This window comes from Lipotes vexillifer, unplaced genomic scaffold (genome assembly GCF_000442215.2).
Source record: "Lipotes vexillifer unplaced genomic scaffold, Lipotes_vexillifer_v1.1 scaffold70, whole genome shotgun sequence".
NCBI classification, from domain to species: domain Eukaryota; kingdom Metazoa; phylum Chordata; class Mammalia; order Artiodactyla; family Lipotidae; genus Lipotes; species Lipotes vexillifer.
This window is the reverse complement of record NW_006789896.1, coordinates 3,604,464-3,626,156: the sequence shown is the minus strand read 5'-3', so window position 1 is coordinate 3,626,156 and position 21,693 is coordinate 3,604,464.

The following is a 21,693-nucleotide window of genomic DNA, read 5'->3' as shown; positions in this document are numbered from 1 at the left end:
CGATGTCTGCTTTTTCTCTTTGTTTGTTGTTGACTAGGCTGAATGGTGTTTTTTTTAAGTTAATTATAAACGAAGTTGAATAGCAAACAAGCCAACAGCTTGCCCTCACCCAAAAAGAAACAAAAAAAAGCCCAACAGAAGTGCCTTCTGCTGCAACAGATGCCCAGATCACCCCTGGCATGGGCAAATGGGCACACAATTTTTGTGGTTGTTAATTATTTTGTTTGTTGCTGTATTTGTTGTATGTTTTCCTTGTTTCTTTCTAATTTTTCAAGGAGTCCAGGATCCCGGCCTCTGCTTGGAACGGAACAGTGTCATGGCGGAGACGACGGCCTTTGTCTTGCTGGGTGTGAAAGCATTCGCTGTGCTGGCTCCAGTGCGGCAGAATCAAGTTTAAAGGAAAAAAGTGATTAAAGTCAGCTTTGTGCCTCTTTGGTGTGGAAGACCCCCAAACCCCAAGTAGCCGAGTCCCTGGATCCGAGGAAGGGCTCATAGTTGGAGCCAGCCTAGGCTGTAATCCTGGCACTTGCGCCTTCGGTTGCTGCTTGCTGTTCGCTCCTGGGGGTCTGGATAATCTCCCTTGGCTTTACCGCACTGTCTGGCCCGCGTACAGGGCCCCCGTAACGTATACCCGCTGCTCCTATCACACGAAACTGTGGCGTTGCCCCTGAATGGATGGCACTGTGCCAACTCTTCTGCCATCCGCCCTTGCAGCTTTTTTCTTTCCTCCCTCCCTCCCCTTCTCCTCCTCCTCCTCCCGTCGACTTGACGTTAATTAACACACGGGTTAATTGATTTTAAAAGCCGAAGAATTACAGTTAACTTTTCCCACAGGGTACAGACGCCAGCCGCTTGGCACACTCTGCTTTTCGCACTGGTGCAGGGGGGCCGGGAAAGCCCGCAGCAAAACTAGCAACTGCTGAGGAACGTTGCCTGCTTATTGGAGTAGAGCCGATAGAAGTCGACGTGGTGCTGCCTCATCCTTACAGTATATAGCCATTCTATATTTTGTTAAGTAATCAAAGCACAACTCTATCTTCTTCTCCATTCATCTTTCAAAACAGGAAAACCCTTCAGAAGTTCTTACGGGGGGAATAAACCCTCCCCCAGACCATTTATTTCATCCATAATATGCTTGTTTCCAATAATAAGCAAATACCTGGTGCTTTATTTTTTTCAAGTCATAAGGAGGAAGGCTACCTCTTTCCTAAATATCACAGGCAAAGGAGATTTTTTTTTTTTTAAGGAGAAAGTTCCATAAAGTTCCTTTCTATCAGTGTTTTGTTTTGTTGCTGTTCCTCATGACCCAGATTCGTTATTTATGGTGAAGAATTTCACTAAGAAAGTAGGTACATTGTAATTAAAAACGAAATTCATATGAAAGCTGTTTGCTTTTTTGTTTATAAGTGTGGATTTTTGTTTTCTGTCCCCTTTACCCCAATCCCCTGTAGAAAATGAAAGCAGTTGATACTGTAGTTGGGAAGGAGACATGCAAGGCTGGAAACTTGATGCTTTCACCTTTTCATGCTTTCATTTTATTTCATTTTGTTTTTTAAAAGCATGTGGCAAGTGAAGCGACAAAAGGAATCCATTATGCAAATCATGTCACTTTGCATAATGTCTCATGACTGGAAGATGCAGATGAGCTGTATAATTTATGAGTGCCAGTGTCTGTCTAAAAGTGTTGCACACAATTTACCAAGTGAGCCTGAGAGACATGGGGAAGGCAGCTCTTCCAACTCCATTGCCAGGAAAGCTCTATATATTTTCCTGCAAGTGTTCCCTAGTAATATTAAATGCTATTTAAAAGAAATTAAGGTTCCAAATGTTTATGAAAGATGAAGATTTTCCTTTCACTCCCTTCACCCAAATTCTTTGCCTAAAAGTTTACAAGAAAGTATTAGACTCTAAAACATTAATTTTTAGATTCAATTTGGAAAAGAAAAAGTTATTTGAGCCAAACGTGACATTTGTATATGGATTTTCCTTTCTACAGCAAGGAATGTCTTAGAGAAACATTTTATCCATTTGTCTGGATCTGTGTAGGCAGAGAAATGGGATATCTCATTTTGGTTGGTTTTGTGTGTGCCCTGCTGTGTACAACATTTTATAAGTTGTAGTCTCTTGGACGTATTAGATATGTAATATGGAAGACTGATACATTCATTATTCTTCTGATGGCGTAATTCTGCTTTCATAGAAATCTTAAAAATAGAAATTCTATTCAATAAAAACTACATTTTAGTTAAGTCAGCTTAGTTTGTCACTCCGTGTCTCATTTTGGTAACTTTTTTGAAAAGATGATTCTGTACCTTTTGAGAAGTTGTAACATCTTTGATAACCTGACTAATCTGGCCTTATATTTTTCGTTTCAGTCATAGCAAGGTGTGTGAAAGAGAGGTACCAGTTGCCATGAGAATGTATACCAGGAGGATCTAAACTTCGGGGAGCATGTCAGGAAAGGCTTCCTGAGGAAAGTGAATTCAAGATCACTTCTGAAAGTTGAAGAGAAGTTAGACGAAAAGAGGGAGAAAGTATTCTCCATGCAAAGAATATGTTCAGTAAATCCTGAGACAAGAAAAGATCATGGTTGCTTGGAAGAACTAAAATAAAACCAGTGTGGCTAGAGTATAGATTATGGGTCATTGGATCATACTGGGAACAGATCAGGAGGTAAGCATGTGAGTAAGAGGTAACTTATTCATTATTTGCATCTATTTGCTGGTGCTTGGTCTCTTATGTCATTATTAATTGTATGTACATATACATCATTAAGTTCATACTGAGAACTACTTACCATTATAATACTTTTTATAAAATAATTTTTAGATTTTTCAAAATCAACTTATGCATTGAACCATGAGATTTCTGAATCCAACCGTATGTGACATATTTCTTCTTTTTGTGAAGTTTTATTTTCAAAAAGTTAATAACCATTTAAGAAAATAAAATAAGAACACTCCACCTAATAAGAGCAAAATACAATTTTTTTTCAAGTATACTGGGAACATTGGCAAACATAGACCACTTTCTGGTTCATTTAATAAAAATTAAAATTATTAAAGTCAAGCAAAATATATTTTCTGACCACAAACAAACTAAACTAAAAATCAATAACAGAAAGACATCTGGACAAACCCAAATTTTGGGAAATTAAACACATGAGTCACAGAGGCAGTCACAGGGAAATTAGGAAAATTTTGAATTGAATGACAATGAAAGCACATTACAGAATTTGTAAGCTGCAGCTAAAGAAGTACTTACAGAGAAATAAGCTTTAATGCCTTATTTTAGAAACCAAAAAAGTTTTGAACTGATAATCTAAGTGTCTTAAGGAAACAAATTAGGCCCAAAACAAGAGGAAGGAAGGAAATAATAAAGATAAGAACATAAACCAATGAAATTGAGAAAAGTAGGGAAAATCAACATACCCAAAAGCTGGTTCTTCATGAAGAATACAAAAATTGATTAACATATAGCCAGACTGAATAAGAAAAAAAGTGTGAAGACACAGATTATCAAGACCTAGAATAGAAGAGGGGACATCACTACAGATCTGACAGATAGTAAATGGATAATAAGGGATAAATAAATTAAAACTTTGTAAATAAATTTGATAACCTAATTGAAATGGAAAAATTCCTTGAAAGACAGACTACCAGAATTCAAGAAGAAATAACCTGAATAGTTTTAGGTCTATTAAAGATATTGAATTTGTAGCTAAAAATACTTTCCTATAAAGAAAACACAGCCCAGATGGTTTCACTGGCAAGTTCTTCCAACATTTAAAGAAGAAATAATGTCAGTCCTAAACAGCCTCTTTTAGGAAATAAAAAAGGAAGGAACCCTTTCCAACTGATTTTATGAAGTCAGCATTACTCTGATGCCCAAACCAGACAAATACAATGTAAGAGCAGAGAACTACAGACCAATAACTCTCATAAGCATAAGCACAAAAATCTTTAACAAAATGTTAGCAAATTGAGTTGAATAATATGCAAAAAGAATGCATGACCAAGTCGGGTTTATTCCAAAAATGAAAGGTTGGGTCAACATTCTAAAATCAGTTTGACTTACCATATCACCAGATTTGTTAAATCATGAATTTAATGGATGTAGAAAAAAGTGAGCCACAGTAATCAAAACAGTGTGATAATGAGGTAAGGATGGACATAAAGATTAGTGGAGGAGAAGAGAAAGCCCAGAAATAGACACAACTTTTTGATAAAGGGTCAAAGATAATCCAGTGGAGAGACAATAGTCTTTTCAATACATGATGCTGTAACCAAATAAATAAATACCTTTACCCATGCTTTACTATAATATAAATGTTAATTTTAAATGGGTATTGAAACAAAATAAAAACCTAATACTGTAAAAGTTCTTGAAGAAAGTATAAAATAAATATTTGTAACCTTGAGCTAGGCAAAAGATTTTATAGAGGGGGAAGATTTTATAGCAGGGAAAGAAACCTGGACCATAAATGAAAAAGAAATTGGACTTTAGAAAAGTTGAAAACTTTTGCTATTGGAATGACAATGTCAAATAAGTGAAAAAAAAAGCTATGGACAAATATTTGCAACCCATAATGAGATAAATTAATCTAAATCAAACAAAAAATGACACAGAAGATAGAATTAGTAGATGAAGACATTAAAACAGCCACCACGGGCTTCCCTTGTGGTGCAGTGGTTAGGAGTCCGCCTGCCAGTGTAGGGGACACAGGTTCGAGCCCTGGTCCGGGAGGATCCCACATGCCACAGAGTAGGTAGGCCCGAGTGCCATGGCTGCTGAGCCTGCGCTCTGGAGCCCACGAGCCACAACTACTGAGCCCACGTGCTACAACTACTGCAGCCCATGCACCTAGAGCCCATGCTCTGCAACAGGAGAGGCCACCACAATGGGAGGCCTGTGTACCGCAGTGAGGAATAGCCCCCGCTCAACACAACTAGAGAAAGCCCACACACAGCAACAAAGACCCAATGCAGCCAAAAATTAAAAAAACAAACAAAAAAAACAAAACAGCCACCACAACTGAATTCCATGTATTCAAGAACTTAGAAGAAATCAGGAACATATTAAATGTGGATATGAAAGACAAAATAAAAAATACTCTGAACTTGTAGAGACTAAAACTACCATGTCTGAGATGAAGAATACCATGTCAGGAAGGGATTGACAGATTAAATATTTCAGAAGAAAGGATTAGTCAACTTCAAGACATATAAATAGAAGCTATCCAAAATAGTTTCTTCTATCACAGAAAGAAAAGTAACACAAAAATAATGGACAGAGCAACAGCGAGTTGTGGGACAACTTCATGTAGCCTGATGTATGTGTAACTGAAGCCCTTGAAGGACTGATAGAAGGGGGACAAAAGCTATATTCAAAGAAGTAGCTAAAAATTTTCTAAATTTGGTGAAAATTATAAGCCAATGGCTCCAACTATCTCAATGAACTCCAAGCACAAGAAACATGAAGAAAACTACACTAAGGCAGATCATAATGAAATTGCTTAAAATCAGTAAAAAGTAGAACATTTTAAGAGTAGCTAGAGAAAAGAAGATACATTATGTACAGAGGAACAAAGATTAAAATGACAGCAGATTTCTTGTTGGAATTAATGCAAGCCAGAAGACAGTGGAGTAATATCTTTAAAGTATTGAAAGAAAAAAAAGTTACACTGAAATTCTATAAACAACATAAATATCTTCCAAAAGCAAAAGTGAAATACAAATTTTTCAGATGTACAAAAGCTGAAATAATGCATCATTAGCAGACATGTACTACAGGAAAAAAAAATTAAAGGAAATTCTTCAGACAAATGGAAAATTATACCACATGAAGAAGATCCTTCGAAATGGTAATCATGTTGGTAAATTTTTTTTAACTTAAATGTATTTAAAGGTAATTGATATTTAAGGCAAAAGTAGTAACAAGATACTGTTTTTATAACACGTAACAGTAAAATCCATGACACATGGCTTCCCTGGTGGCGCAGTGGCGCCTGCCAATGCAGGGGACACAGGTTCGTGCCCCAGTCTGGGAAGATCCCACATGCCGCGGAGCAGCTAGGCCCGTGAGCCATGGCCGCTGAGCCTGCGCGTCTGGAGCCTGTGCTCTGCAACAGGCCACAACAGTGAGAGAGGCCCGCGTACCTCAAAAAAAAGAAAAATCCATGACACAGTAGCACAAAAGCTACTGAAGAAAATGGAGAAATGAAAGAATTATGATAAAAGGTTCTTATATGTGAAGTGGCATAACATTACATGAAGGTAGGCTATGATAAGTTAAAGTTGTATACTATAAACCATAAAAAATAAAATGACATGCTAAAGATATATTTAATATGATAACAAAAGAGAAAATTGAATTTTTGTTGCCAGATAATCTGTGCTATTTCTGGAACATATTATTCACATTTATAGAAGAGATTTCATTTCTGCAACACATCACCTTCAAAGTCCCCACCTACAGAGGACAGTCACTACTGAGTTACTCAGTGATGCTGGTTAAGTGAGTCATCTTCCAAATCCTTCCAGGGTACATAGTAAGCAGGGGTTTGGTCTTATATAACATGTCCACTCCAAGATACCCACTTCTCTGAGGTTTTTATTACTTCCTGAATAATTATATAATCACTTGTCATATCTCTACTTTGTTTAGTGTGGGCTACCACTCTTCAGGTTTCCAAGAACTACCCCATCAGTGTATTAAAAACTGAGTGTAAGGACCCTTATCAAAGCATTAAGTCTGAGTCATAGAAAAGTTACCCCATTAAAAACAGCTTTGTATTCCACTTCGCTGGTCCAGTGGCCTCAGAATCTACTCCCAGGGATAGTCTATAAGTTTCTACAGTACTTATTAGCCAGGTGCTGCAATCTCTGTTGGCATTCAATCTCTCTTCTCCCTTAGCAGGCTCAAGATTCCCACAGTGGGGCCATGCTGAGAATTAACACTACTATCACTCTGGTGCCCAGGAGGTGAAGTGAAGTTCTGAGAAAGGAAACCATTATAAGCCACTTGCCTCATTTGAACCCTCTGCATGGTCATCAAGGAAGGTGGAGTCCCATCCCCTAACAGGTAGAAGTGGGTCCCTTCCACAGGCCCAAAGGATTGAGGGTAATCTGAGTGTTCCAAATTCTTAACTGCATCAATCGTAATATCCCCAGCCCAAGGCTCAGGGTTCCAATTCTCTATCAGGGTCCTGACTTTGGCTTAGAAGATTTGTCTGGGATGAGAAATCAACCTTCTCTTTGGCTCTGCCACTCATAATTAAGTCACATTCCTAGTCATAAATCATGCTTGCCCTCTGATTTTTATTTCACCTTTTCAATTTGTGCTCAGTTGACCTAAGTCTGTCATTCTCTTTTTCAATAAATCAGTGGTGCTCAGCAATAATCACTCATTTCCACAGTCCTAATACTTAACTTTCTCCATCATTGATCTGAAATGCCAGAGAAATTACACAGGCTGGTACATTTCCTTCCACCTGTATCACATCCCCATTTACCACAAGTGAAAGTCTTAATATTTGCACTACTGCAACTTGCCAGACTCTAGGACCTTTCCTAGACCATGCTTCTAATTATCAGTCGTGGTAGCAACTGTCCTAGGTAGGGTTCCCTAAAGTCAGAGCCTTTATTGGGCAGAGCCCCAAAAGCATCTACAACAATAACCAAGTATCCAGTAAAGATATGAAAGTGTGTTTATGCTCATTAGTTATGAAAATGGAAATTAAAACCCAATGAGATAACACATGTTCCATATGTATTTGGAAAAAAATTATATTCTGCCATTGTTAGATGCATCATTCTAATAGCTCCAGTTGGTAGCTGTTCTCATCTATATCTTTTCTGATTTTCAGTCATCTTGTTCCATCAATTACTAAGGAAGGAGTGTTAAAATCTTTAGTTTTGAGTAGGTACTTTTATTTCTTTATTTCTGTCATTTTTGTCTCATGTACTTTGAAGTTTTATTTTTTTGATGCATATACTTTTAGGACTGCAGTGTATTCCTAGTGAATTGAATGTTTTATCATTATGAAAATATTTTTCTTTGTCTCTGGCAATACTCCTTGTTTTGAAGTTTACTTTGTGTGATGTTAATTGACTAATCGTGTTTCCATAATATATCTTGTTTCACTAAAGTATAGTTTTTAGTAATGCATACTTAGATGGTATTTTTATTAGGAAAAGCAGGTAACTGGAGAACCTAAAAATCAAGGCATTGGTTTTCTTCAGGTGGGGGTGAGCATGTGAGCAGGGAAGACATGATTGGAACATGGCACTTGGTATATTTTTCTGTCACTAGCAAGATTTTATTTTTTCACCTGGATAGTGATAACACAGGAGTCTGCTTTATAATAACTCACTAAGCATATAATTATATTTGGTGTGCCTTTACATGTTTTATAGTTCACAATGAAGAAACTTCAGAAACTTAAAAAAGAATGTTCATTATGTCATGCATGCAAAGAATATTTACAAAAACCCACATGCTTTGTCACAAAGAAAATCTCAATAGATGTCAAAAATGTGATATCATTCAGATTGTGTTTTCTCAGCAATACATAATCATATTGAAAATCAACCATAAAAAGTAATTTTAAAAACCCCATGTGGCTAGGATATATAATACAAATAATGAGTTATAACCCATAGCAGTAAGTAAATATCCATGATACTACACTGATATTTAAAAATTTAAATAAATTGGGATAAAAGGATAACTCTTTGTTTTAGTAAAATCTCAATAAGTAATGTAGAAAGAATAATGGAAATAGAAAGTCACCATAGCAAATACTACAGAAATAATTACTGCAGGCAGTAATCATCCATGTATGCTAAAATTGCTGGATCGAAGTATGCCAAGAAAGAGACCGTTTATCCTTTACTTGCTTATTTTATCCCATCTCAAAGTATATTCCCTTCAAGATATGAATTAATTGCAAAGCTAAAAATCATAACTTTACTATGGGGAATCCTGGCAGACACCATCTTAATAAGTTTTCAGAGTTATTAAAAGTACTGGGGAACTTCCCTGGTGGTCCGGTGGTAAAGAATCCGCCTTCCAATGCAGGGAACGCAGGTTCAATCCCTGGTCAGGGAACTAAGATCCCACATGCCGCGGAGCAACTAAGCCCATGCACCACAACTACTGAGTTTGCGTGCCTCAACTACAGAGCCTGTGTGCCACAACTACAGACCCCATGCACCCTGGAGACTGCATGCCACAACTAGAGAAGAGAAAACCCACAGGCCACAACTAGAGAGAAGCCTGCGTGCCTCAACGAAAGATCCCACATGCCTCAACGAAGATCCCGCATACCGCAACTGAGACCGGATGCAGCCAAAAATAAATAATCTTTTTTTTTTTTAAGTATTGGGACATTTTGACTTTGGGTACCTGCTGATATGATGCACTCTTACTGTATGCTCTTGAGTTTAGCATCACCTTGGCAAAAATGTATAATCTCAGTCTAATCATGAGAAAACTTCAGACAATGTCAAATTGAGAGATGTTCTATAAGATAACTAATCAGTATTCTAAAGTATCAAGATCATGGGAAAACAAGGAAAGATTGAGAAACTGTCACAGATTGGTGAAGACTAAGGAAACATGATAACTTAAGGCACCCTCTTCTTCCTATACAGACACTTCAATAAGGGATTTGTCCCTACACTAAAACCATAACTACCTTTCATATCTAGTAGGAGATTCTCTATAAAATATACTAAGGGCTTCTCACATTCACAAGTGCCCTTCAACACTGTGAAAATATTCCTTTCTTTATCTATTGCTGCCTGTTCATGGACCATAAGCCCTTATGGCATGCCTTTTCCACTAATCAGAGGTAGTAGTCAGCCAGTTCACTGGTGGGGAGATCCTGCTGGATAAACATATGACACAGAGGTACAAGAAATTCATGATGACCACTCATCACAGACAACTTTGTTCTTCATTTATAAACCATAATACACAAAGATCACCATAACATGAGGAAAATCAGCAAAATGAATATGAAAGAATAAAACAAGAAAAAAGAATTATTGACCCCAGAGGAAATAAATGATGCAAGAAACACAAACTTTTAAAACTGTAGTTTGAAGCAACCTAAATGTCCATCAGCAGAGGAACAGATAAAGATGTGGTACATATATACAATGCAATATTACTCAGCCATAAAAAGGAATGAAACTGGGTCATTTGTAGAGATGTGGATGGACCTAGAGACTGTCATACAGAGTGAAGTAAGTCAGAAAGAGAAAAACAAATATCATATATTAACACATATGTGTAGAGTCTGAAAAAATTGGTATAGACGATCTTATTTACAAAGCAGAAATAGAGACACAGATATAGAGAACAAACAAACGTATGGATACCAAGGAGGAAGGTGGGGGTGGATGGGATGAATTGGGAGATACTGATACTGTGTATAAAATAGATAACTAATGAGAACCTACTGTATAGCACAGGGAACTCTACTCAGTGCTCTGTGGTGACCTAAATGGGAAGGAAATACAAAAAAGAGGGGATATATGTATACATATAGCCAATTCACTTTGCTGTACAGTAGAAACTAACACAATATTGTGTTAGCAACTATACTCCAATAAAAATTTTAAAAAACCAAACAGTAGTTTGACTTTTTTTTTTGCGGTACGCGGTCCTCTCTCACTGTTGTGGCCTCTCCCGTTGCGGAGCACAGGCTCCAGACGCGCAGGCTCAGCGGCCAAGGCTCACGGGCCTAGCCGCTCTGCGGCGTGTGGAATCTTCCCGGACCGGGGCACGGACCCGTGTCCCTTGCATCGGCAGGCGGACTCTCAACCACTGCGCCACCAGGGAAGCCCCGTAATTTGACTTTTTAAATTCACTGAGAGAAGCTTTCATGCAAAGGAGAAATCAGAGCAGGAAAGAATTCTTTTTTTTTTTTTTAACATCTTTATTGGAGTATAATTGCTTTACAATGGTGTGTTAGTTTCTGCTGTATACAGGAAAGAATTCTTAAAGGTTAAAAAGCATGACACTCAAAACAGAAAATTCGATAGAATTGATTAAATGACATGACACTGACTGAATTAGTAATGTGAAAGGAAACCCCCATAACATAGAGCAAAAGACATACAGAGAAGCGTTGAGATGTAGTATCAGTGTTTATCTCATTGTTAGTTTCTTTATTTTAGAGTATTCCTTTTAGTCATTTCAATTTGGAAAAGGCATCTCATATACTGTTTTTCCACTGTGAACCCAGAAGTCACAAACTTATAAACATAAAAAATATTCAAAATGTTTAAACTGACGTATAAAGTAGCTTTTCTATAGCCACCAAGTCTATGTACATTGTTCGCATTGCCTTTTTCCAAAACTGAATGTTTATTATTTACTTAGAAATTAACAAATTATTGTTGTAAGACAATGAGGCTTACAGATAATGTGAAAAAATAAAGTATACCCCATCCCTGCTATCCTCATTGCCACTCTCTGAGAGGTAACCATTGTTGACAGCTTTCTGAATATTCAAGTTTTCTATGTATGTACAACTACATAAGCAAAATGTTGAACAAAAATGGGATCCTACTTATTTTTCAGCATCTTGCATTTTTTATGCAATAAGAAATCATTGGATTATTTTCTTGTTTATGTCTACATATCTGTTTCATTTTTAACAACTATGTAGAATTCCACACTAGGAATACATAAAAGGTTTTTTTTATTATTTCTTTATTTTTATTAAATATTTTTTTTTTTTTTTGGCTGCATTGGGTCTTCGTTGCTGTGCATGGGCCTCTTTAGTTGCGGCGAGAGGGGGCTACTCTTTGTCTTGGTGCACGGGCTTCTCATTGCGGTAGCCTCTCATTGTGGAGCATGGGCTCTAGGTGCGCAGGCTTCAGTAGTTGTGGCATGTGGGCTCAGTAGTTGTGGCTCGTGGGCTCTAGAGTGCAGGCTCAGTAGTTGTGGCACACAGGCTTTGTTGCTCCATGGTGTGTGGGATCTTCCCGGACCAGGGCTCAAACCCGTGTCCCCTGCATTGGCAGGTGTATTCTTAACCACTGTGCCATGAGGGAAGTCCTATTTCTCTTTTTTAATTGAAGTATAGTTGATTTACAATATTATATTAGTTTCAGGTGTACAGCATAGAGATTCAGTATTTTTATAGTTTATACTCCATTAAAGGTTATTACAAGATAATGGCTATAATTCCTTGTGTTATAGAATGTATTCTTGTTGCTTATGTATTTTATTTTATTTTTATTTGTTTATATATTTTTTTGGCTGCATTGGTTCTCCATTGATGTGCGTGGGCTTTCTCTAGTTGCAGTGAATGGGGGCTACTCTTCGTTGTGGTGCACGGGCATCTCATAGTGTGGCTTCTCTTGTTGCAGAGCACAGGCCCTAGGCATGCGGGCTTCCGTAGTTGTGGCTCGCGGGCTCTATAGCGCAGGCTTAGTAGTTGTGTCACACTGGCTTAGTTGTTCTGTGGCATGTGGGATCTTCCCAAACCAGGGCTCAAACCCGTGTCCCCTGCATTGGCAGGCGGATTCTTAACCACTGCATGACCAGGGAAGTCCCTAAGGATTTTATATATAGTAGTTTGTTTCTCTTAATCCCATACCCTTAATTTGCCCCTCCCTGCTTCCCTCTCCCCACTGGTAACCACTAATTTGTTTTCTGTATCAGCGAGTCTGTTCCTGTTTTGCTGCATACCATCATTTGTATTATTTTTTAGTTCCACATATAAGTGATATCATACAGTATTTTTCTTTCACTGATTTATTTCACTAAGCAGAACATTCTCTAGGTCTATTCACATTACTACAAATGGCAGAATTTCATTCTTTTTTATGGCCGAGTAATATTCCATTGTGTATATATACCACGGCTTGTTCATCCATTCTTCTGTTGATGGATGCTTGAGTTGCTTGCATATCTTTACTACTGTAAATACTGCTTCTGTGAACATTGGGTGCATGCATCTTTTTGAATCAGTGTTTTCATATTTTCTGGATATATACCCAGGAGTGGAATTGCTGGGTCATATGGTAGTTCTACTTTTAGTTTTTTGAGGAACCTCAATACTGTTTTCCGTAGTAGCTGCACTGATTCACACTCCCACCTAAATCCACAAGGGTTCCCTTTTCTCCACATTCTCACTAATGTTTATTTGTAGACTTTTTGATGATAGCCATTCTGATATATGCAAGGTGATACCTCATTGTGGTTTTGATTTGCATTTCTCTAATAATTAGTGATGTGATTTACATTTCTCTAATAATTAGTGATGTTGAGCATATTTTCACGTGCCTGTTGGCCGTCTGTATGTCTTCTCTGGAGAAATGTCTCTTTAGATCTTCTGCATATTTTTTGATTGGGTTATTTCTCTTTTTTTTTTATTGAGTTGTATGAGCTGTTTGTATATTTTGGGAAATTAAGCCCTTGTCAGCTGCATCATTTGAAAATATTTTCTCCCAGTCCGTAGGTTGTCTTTTCATTTTGTCTATGGTTTCCTTTGCTGTGCAACAGCTTTTAAGTTTAATTAGGTCCCATTTGTTTATTTTTCCTTTTATTTCCTTTGTTTTTACAGAGCAATCCCAAAAAATATTGCTATGATTTATGTCATTTATGTCAAGGAACATTCTGCCTTTGTTCTCTTCTAGGAGTTTCATGGTTACAGGTCTTACATTAAGGCCTTTAATCCATTTGAGTTTTCTTTTATAGGGTGTGAGGAAATGTTCTAATTGCATTCTTTTACGTATAGCTTTCCAGTTTTCCCAGCACCACTTATTGAAGAGACTATCTTTTCTCCATTTTCATAGTCTTGCCTGTTTATCATAGATTAATTGACCATAGGTGTGTGGGCTTATTTATGGGCCTTCTATTCTGTTCCATTGATTTTTGTGTCTGTTTTTGTGCCAGTATTTTGCTGTTTTTGATTACTGTAGCTTTGTAGAGTAGTTTGAAGACAGGGAGCATGATACCTCCAGCTTTGTTCTTTTATTTCATGATTGCTTTGGCAATTCAGGGTCTTTTGCTTGGTTCCACATGAAATTTGGTGTTATTTTTTCTAGTTCTGTGAAATATGTCATGGGTGTTTTGATAAGGATTGCATTAAGTCTGTTGCTTTGGTTAGTATGGCTATTTTAACAATATCAATTCTTCCAATCCAAGAGCATGGAATATCTTTCCATTTCTTTTTCCATTTCATTTTCAATTTCCTTCATCAGTGTTCTATAGTTTTCAGCATAAAGGTCTTTCACCTCCTTAATTAAGTTTCTTCCTAGATGGGACTTCCATGGTGGCAGTGTTGGTTAAGAATCCACCTGCCAATGCAGGGTACATGGGTTTCAGCCCTGGTCTGGAAAGATCCCACATGACACTGAACAACTAAGCCCATGTGCCACAACTACTGAGCCTGTGCTCTGTAGAGCCCGAGAGCCACAACTACTGAGCCTGCATGCCACAGCTACTGAAACCTGCGTGCCTAGAGACCATGCTCCACAATAAGAGAAGCCACCACAATGAGAAGCCCGCGCACCGCAACAAAGAGTAGCCCCTGTGAATCGCAACTAGAGAAAGCCCATGTGCAGCAATTAAGACTTAATGCAGCCAAAAATAAATAAATTAATTAATTTTAAAAAATTCTTCCTAGGCATTTTATTCTTTTTGACATGATTTTAAATGGGACTTTTTTTTAAACTTTCTCTTTCTGATAGTTCATTATTCATATATAGAAAAGCAACAGATTTTTGTATATTAATCTTATATCCTGCAACTTTGCTGAATTCATTTATTAGTTCTAATAGTTTTGGGATGGAGACTTTAGGGTTTTCTATATAAAGTATCATGTTATCTGCAAATAGTGAGAGTTTTACTTTTTCCCCTCAATTTAGATGTCTTTCATTTCTTTTTCTTGTCGGATTGCTCATAAAAATCAGATCAGAAATACATGAAAATGAAATGAAGGACATAATAGCAAAGATCAATAAAATTAACAGGTGGTTCTTTGAGAAGGTAAACAAAATTGATAAACCATTAGCCAGACTCATAAATAAAAAAAGGGAGAACACTCAAATCAACAGGATTAGAAATGAAAAAGGAGAAGTAACAACTGACACTGCAGAAATACAAAAGATCATGGGAGATTACTACAAGCAACTATATGCCAATAAAATGGAAAACCTGGAAGAAAATGGACAAATTCTTAGAAAAGCATAAGCTTCCAAGACTGAACTATGAAGAAATAGAAAATATGAACAGACCAATCACAAGCACTGAAAATGAAACTGTGATTAAAAATCTTCCAACAAACAAAAGCCCAGGACCAGATGGCTTCACAGGCGAATTCTATCAAACATTTAAAGAAGAGCTAACACCTATCCTTCTCAAACTCTTCAAAATATAGCAGAGGGAGGAATACTCTGAAACTCATTCTACGAGGCCACCATCACCCTGATACCAAAATCAGACAAAGATGTGACAAAAAAAGAAAACTACAGGCCAATATCTCTGATGAACATAGATGCAAAGATCCTCAACAAAATACTAGCAAACAGAATCCAGCAACACATTAAAAATATCATACACCATGATCAAGTGGGGTTTCTCCCATGAATGCAAGTATTCTTTAGTATATGCAAATCAATCAATGTGATACACCATATTAACAAATTGAAGGATAAAAACCATATGATCATCTCAATAGATGCTTTTTCGACAAAATTCAACACCCACTTATGATAACAACCCTCCAGAAAAGGCATAGAGGGAACTCACCTCAACATAATAAAGGCCATACATGACAAACCCACAGCCAACATCGTTCTCAATGGTGAAAAACTGAAACCATTTCCACTAAGATCAGGAACAAGACAAGGTTGCCCACTCTCACCACTGTTATTCAACATAGTTCTGGAAGTTTTGACCACGGCAATCAGAGAACAAAAAGAAATAAAAGGAATCCAAATCGGAAAAGGAGAAGTAAAACCGTCACTGTTTGCAGATGACATGATACTATACATAGAGACTCCTAAAGATGCTACAAGAAAACTACTAGAGCTAATCAATGAATTTGGTAAAGTAGCAGGATACAAAATTAATGTAAGAAATCTCTTGCATTCCTATACACTAATGATGAAAACTCTGAAAGAGAAACTAAGGAAACACTCCCATTTACCACTGCAGCAAAAGAATAAAATACCTAGGAATAAACCTACCTAAGGAGACAAAAGAACTGTATGCAGAAAACTGTAAGACATTGATGAAAGAAATTTAAGATGATACAAACCGATGGAGAGATATACCATGTTCTTGGATTGGAAGGATCAACATTGTGAAAATGACTATACTACCCAAAGCAATCTACAGATTCAATACAATTGCTATCAAACTACCAATGGCATTTTTCACAGAACTAGAACAAAAAACTTCACAATTTGGATGGAAACACAAAAAACCCCGAATAGCCAAGGGAATCTTGAGTAAGAAAAATGGAACTGGAGGAATCAGACTCCCTGACTTCAGACTATACTGTACAAAGCTACTGTAATCAAGACAGTATGGTACTGGCACAAAAACAGAAATATAGATCAATGGAACAGGACAGAAAGCCCAAAGATAAACCCGTGCACATATGGTCACCTTATTTTTGATAAAGGAGGCAAGAATATACAGTGGAGAAAAGACAGCCTCTTCAATAAGTGGTGCTGGCAAAACTGCACAGCTACATGTAAAAGAATGAAATTAGAACACTCCCTAACACCATACACAAAAATAAACTCAAAGTGGATTTAAGACCTAAATGTAAGGCCAGACACTATAAAACTCTTCAAGGAAAACATAGGCAGAACACTCTATGACATAAATCCCAGCAAGGTCCTTTTTGACCCATCTCCTAGAGAAATGGAAATAAAAACAAAAATAAAGAACAAGATGAAAAGACAACCCTCAGAATGGGAGAAAATATTTGCCAATGAAGCAACTGACACAGGATTAATCTCCAAAATTATACAAGCAGCTCTTGCAGCTCACTATCAAAAAAACAAACAACCCAATCCAAACGTGGACAGAAGACCTAAATAGACATTTCTCCAAAGAAGATATACAGATTGCCAACAAACACATGAAAGGATGCTCAACATCACTAATTATTAGAGAAATGCAAATCAAAACTACAATGAGGTATCACCTCACACCAGTTAGGATGCCCATCATCAGAAAAACTGCAAACAGCAGATGCTGGAGAGGGTGTGGAGAAAAGGGAACCTTCCTGCACTGTTGGTGGGAATGTAGATTGATACAGTCACTATGGAGAACAGTATGGAGGTTACTTAGAAAACTAAAAACGGAACTACCATACGACCCAGCAATCCCACTACTCAGGGCATATACCCTGAGAAAACCATAATTCAAAAAAGTCATGTACCACAATGTTCATTGGAGCTCTATTTACAATAGCCAGGACATGGAAGCAACCTAAGTGTCCATCGACAGATGAATGGATAAAGAAGATGTGGCACATATATACAATGGAGTATTACTCAGCCATTAAAAGAAATTAAATAGAGTTTTTTGTAGTGAGGTGGACGACGGACCTAGAGTCTGCCATACAGAGTGAAGTAAGTCAGAAAGAGAAAAACAAATACCGTATGCTAACACATATATGTGGAATCTAAAAAAAAAAAAATGGTTCTGAAGCACCCAGGTGCAAGACAGGAAAAAAGACACAGATGTAGAGAATGGGCTTGAGGACACAGGGAGGGGGAAGGGTAAGCTAGGACAAAGTGAGAGAATGGCATGGACATATATACACTACCAAATGTAAAATAGATAGCTAGTGGGAAGCAGCCACATAGCACAGGGAGATCAGCTCTGTGCTTTGTGACCACTAGAGGGGTGGGATAGGGAGGGTGGGAGGGAGACACAAGAGGGAGGGGTTATGGGGATATATGTATATATATTGCTGATTCACTTTTTTATACAGCAGAAACTAACACAACATTGTAAAGCAATTATACTCCAATAAAGATGTTAAAAAATAAAACAAAGTTGAGAAATAAAAATAAAGTCATTATTGATAAGTGTATACTTTGCCATTATATTACTTGTTTTCTGGTTGTTTTTGTAGTTCTCTGTTGATTTCTTCTTCTTTTTGTTTATTCCCTTGTGGTTTGATGATTTTCTTTAGTAGTATGTTTGTGTTCCTTTCTTTTTGTGTTCCTTTCTTTTTTAGTAGTATGTTTGTGTTCCTTTCTTTTTGGTTTTTGTGTACTTGTTGTAGGTTTTTTTTTTTTTTTTTCTTGCGTTATGCGGGCCTCTCACTGTTGTGGCCTCTCCCATTTGCGGAGCACAGGCTCCGGACGCGCAGGCTCAGCGGCCATGGCTCACGGGCCCAGCCGCTCCGCGGCATGTGGGATCTTCCCGAAACGGGGCACGAACCCGCGTCTCCTGCATCGGCAGGCGGACTCTCAAGCACTGCGCCACCAGGGAAGCCCTTGTTGTAGGTTTTTGATTTGTGGTTACCATGGCGTTCATATATGTTGACCTATATCTACTTGTCTTAAACTGGTAGTTCAAACACATTCTAAAAGGTCTATATTTTTTACTACCCCCCCATTTTGTGTTTTCTATGTCATATATTACATCTTCATGCTATCCCTTAACTATTTATCATAGTTATACTTGCTTTTACTATTTTTTGTCTTTTAATCTTCATACTGGGTTATTTAAGTGGTTGGATCTCAGTGCTTACTATATATTTGCCTTTCCTAATGGGAATATCCCTTATAGATTCTTAGTTCTTTTCTGCTTAGAGAAGACCCTTTAACATTCCTTTTAGTGTAGGTTTAGCATTGATGAACTCCTAGTTTTTGCTTCTCAGGGAAGTTGTTTATCTTTTCTTCTTTTCTAAATGATAATATTGCTGGGGAATCCTAGGTTGCAGGTTTCTCCCTTTCAACACTTTGAATATATCTTGCCACTCCTTTCTGTCCTGCAAAGTTTCTGCAGAGAAATCAGCTGATAGACTTATGGAGATTCCTTTGTTTATGACTCTGTTTTTCTCTTGCTGCCTTTAGAATTCTCTTTAACTTTAACTTTGCCATCTTAATTATGATATGCCTTGGTATGGATCTGTTTGAGTTATCTTTTTTTGGACCTTCTGTGCTTCCATATCTGGATATCTGTTTCTTTCTTCAGTTTTGAGAACGTTTCAGCCATAATTTTCTCAAATACATTTTTTGTTCCACTTCTTTCTCTCTTCTCTTTCTGAGGCCCCTATAATGCAAATGTTGATATGCTTAATATTATCCCAGAGATCTCTTAAATTGTTTTCATTGTTTTTAATTTGTGTTTCTTTTTGCTGTTCTGACTGGGTGGTTTCCATTATTCTATCTTCCAGATCACTTACACATTCTCCTCTATCACTTAGTCTGCTATTCATTCCTTCTAGTGTGTTGTTTATTTCAGCTATTGAATTCTTCATTTCTGATTAGGTCTTTTTACTATTTTCTGTTCCTTGTTAAGTGTTCACCATGTACATCAATTTTTTTCTCTATTCAGTTAACATTTTTTTTTTACCAATGCTTTGAATTCTTTAACTGGTAAATTGTTTATTCTGTTTCATTATTTATTCAGGTATTTTCTCTTGCTTTTTCAACTGAAAGTAGTTCCTCTGCACTTTTATTTTGCCTAACTTTCTCTGCTTCTGTGAATTTAGGCAAAACAGCTATCTATTGTGGTCTTGAACGGGTGATCTTGTGTGAGAGTATCCCTATACAGACTGTGTGTGCCTAATGCCTATGGTGGGGAAGCTGGATCTGATATGGATGCAAGTCACATCTTTCCTCAGGGTGTGCTGACAGCTCTCACCTTGGTCGGGGATGGAGCTAGAGATGGAAGGGCTAGAGCTGAAGCCAGGTGTAAGACAGGACTTTCCCTCTGCGCAGTGGCCATCACCGCCCCATCAAGGGTGAGGTCTAATCCCAAATTGCTGAAGCAGAATCCCTACGGGTTGGGCCAGGCTGGCTCTCTTCCCTTTAAGTGTGTGTTTTTCCCTCTCCCTGCACCAAGACCCTTGCTCCAGGGGAGGGTAGTGCTGAAACAAGGAGGTCCAATGTGGGCTCTCACCTTGTGTTGGCCACAGATAGAAATCTGGTGTGTTGCCTGTGCGGTTACCCATAGCTCCACTCAGACACAGCCTCAGGTGCAAGTCCACTTTATCATTCACAGCAGATCACTCTGCCCCCAGCCTCTGCCATCCCTGCCCTGTGGTGGAATCTCTCTACAGGGCAGGTGGGACCCACATGGCCTCTTGGCGTGTATGGGGGTGTTGTTGAGCTGTGGTGGAACAGCCACCATCAGAGATCAAGGCTGTTTCTGAGGTGCTGCTTGAGGAAGGGCCAACAGTGACCTTTTCAACTACACCCTGGCTGTTAACACCCAAGTTATTCTCAGGGGTGTATTTCACATTCAGCCAGTTTTTAGCGTTATTAAGGATGTTGGCGTGCAAACCCATTTTAACCTACAAGTTTCTATCTGCATTGTTGTAACATGGTTTGGGTTAAGACTGAAATTAGCATTCAAAATTGCTTTTTTGTGTGCTGAACTGTGTATACTAATGATATGTCCCTTGCCTAAAACTCAGTGTTATGTATCCTCCCTTTATACATAAATAATTTTTTTCCTGATACAGATCTTAAATCCATTTGCATGTCTAAAGTATTTTGAGAATTCCGTTTGGCAGCAAAACTTAAACCAAGGAATAAATTTACACTGCTTTTTCTTAATATAGTACATCACTTTTAACCTCTTCCTTCAGTGGTTGTGGGATACTGCAGTAAAATGCTGAGATCACCTCAGTGTATTCCTCAAATACTCATGGCTTTCTGGCCATGCACACTGCCTAAGGGTTCAATCAGTAGGTTAATTCTTTCTTCAGGGTTGGCCTGAGGGTTAAAGTTCCTGATGAGCCAAGTAGATCTTGCATGTAGGAAGAAGGTGGGTAGATTAGGTGTATATGAATGCTGGGGAACAAAAACTACTCATGTGCAGCTGAAGTCACAACATTATCTTTATTTTGTGTATATTATTTGTCTGTTTTCATGTTGATTTGTTGTTTTTGGCTTATTTTACAGCCCTATTATAGGCAAGCTCTTTCAACATCTGACAAATGATTGCTTTGAAAACATCTTGTATTTTCATGCAGTTGTTTTAGTGGAAGTTTTGCATCTTGTTCCTTTTTACCTTTTAATTTATTCCAAGCCTGTTTCCTATTTTACCTTTTTATAAATAAGATGAACTAAGGAAGGGAAAATCATGATAATATGGAAACGTTTAGTTTTATTTGATTAAATCTTTTTTCTGTGACATCTCTAATAGTAATAATGATGATCTCCATATATGCTGATATTTTATTTACTTTATGTATTAGCCATATATTAATATTTTAATAGACTTTACATTTTACCATGGGGAAGGAAACACAGATCCCCTGAATTTAAGTAACTTACCCAAAGTTACTTAAAGCTAGTAAGTAGCAGAATGAGAGTTAATAGCTAAGAAATAGATTCAAACTCAGATCTATCTGGCTCCTAAGCCAATGCTTTTTCCTCCATGCCAATATTTCTCAGTCTGGGAATCCTAAAAGGTTGGGGTGTCCCAGATGTTATCTTTTTTTTTTTTTTTTTTTTTCGG